This window comes from Chiloscyllium punctatum, chromosome 36, assembly GCF_047496795.1.
Source record: "Chiloscyllium punctatum isolate Juve2018m chromosome 36, sChiPun1.3, whole genome shotgun sequence".
Classification (NCBI taxonomy): domain Eukaryota; kingdom Metazoa; phylum Chordata; class Chondrichthyes; order Orectolobiformes; family Hemiscylliidae; genus Chiloscyllium; species Chiloscyllium punctatum.
The window spans coordinates 44,179,461-44,180,499 of record NC_092774.1 but is presented as its reverse complement, the minus strand read 5'-3'; positions in this window follow the sequence as shown (position 1 = coordinate 44,180,499).

Genomic DNA, 1,039 nt, shown 5'->3' with positions numbered 1-1,039 from the left:
ATTCGAAAGGTGTGGGCCAAGTGCAGAGAAATGGTGTAATTGTGGACGGAACCTTCGCTCAGCATAAGACAGTTTGGACCAAAGGGCCTGTTTACGTGCTGTAGGATTCTATGACTCTCAGTACAGGATGACCCAGAAATCTACGAGTTAGAAGAAGACATATTGGCCAGTGTTACTGAGGATACCTAATGAGCAATTATTTCTCGTCTCTGGTTGCTCTTTAGAATGTGGTGGTGAACATCTTCTTTGAATTGTTGCAGTGCCTTTGGTGAAGATACACCACAATATCTTTCAGGAGCACGTTCCAGAAATTTCCCTCAGTGACATCAGAGGAATTATAACTGATTTGTCGGTGTCAATGATGACTGCTGTGGAAGGGAACTTGCAGCTGGTGATGTGCAAGTGCAACTGAAGCCATTGTCATTCTCCATGGAAGTCGAACCAGATCGGAAGTTACTCTTTTAAGTTACTGTTAAAATTTGCGCCTTGTTGAATTTCTGTCGTGAGGTTTGCACATTGTTCTTATAGAGTACCATGAAAGAAATGGCAAATGGTGGTGTATTTGCTGCCAATCAAATGACCTGTTTTCTCTGGATGGTGTTAAACCCTCGAGTTGACTGACCCAGGCAAATCAAGAATCATCTGGAGACCTTCGAGATTGGTCATGCACGAGGCACTTCATATAATAACAGAATTCTGACAGATCAAAAAAGACCATTCGGCCCATCATGTCTGCACACACTGCACACGGTTCCACTGTCTACCACATCGTTGCAATCCAGCAATGGAGCATTTGCCCAAACCAACACTCCTAGCATGCAGTTCAGTGGACACTGTTGGACACATCGTGATATTGGCAACGCAATGAGCCTGCACATCTTTGGACTGTTGGGGAACCTACAGCCACAAGGATAATGTACAATCTCGATACAGACAGTCTCCGAAATCAAACCCAATTAATTATCCCTGAATAGAATTTCATTGAATTGAACTGAATTAGCATTACTATCACATGTTCTCAACTGAAAACAATTGTTTG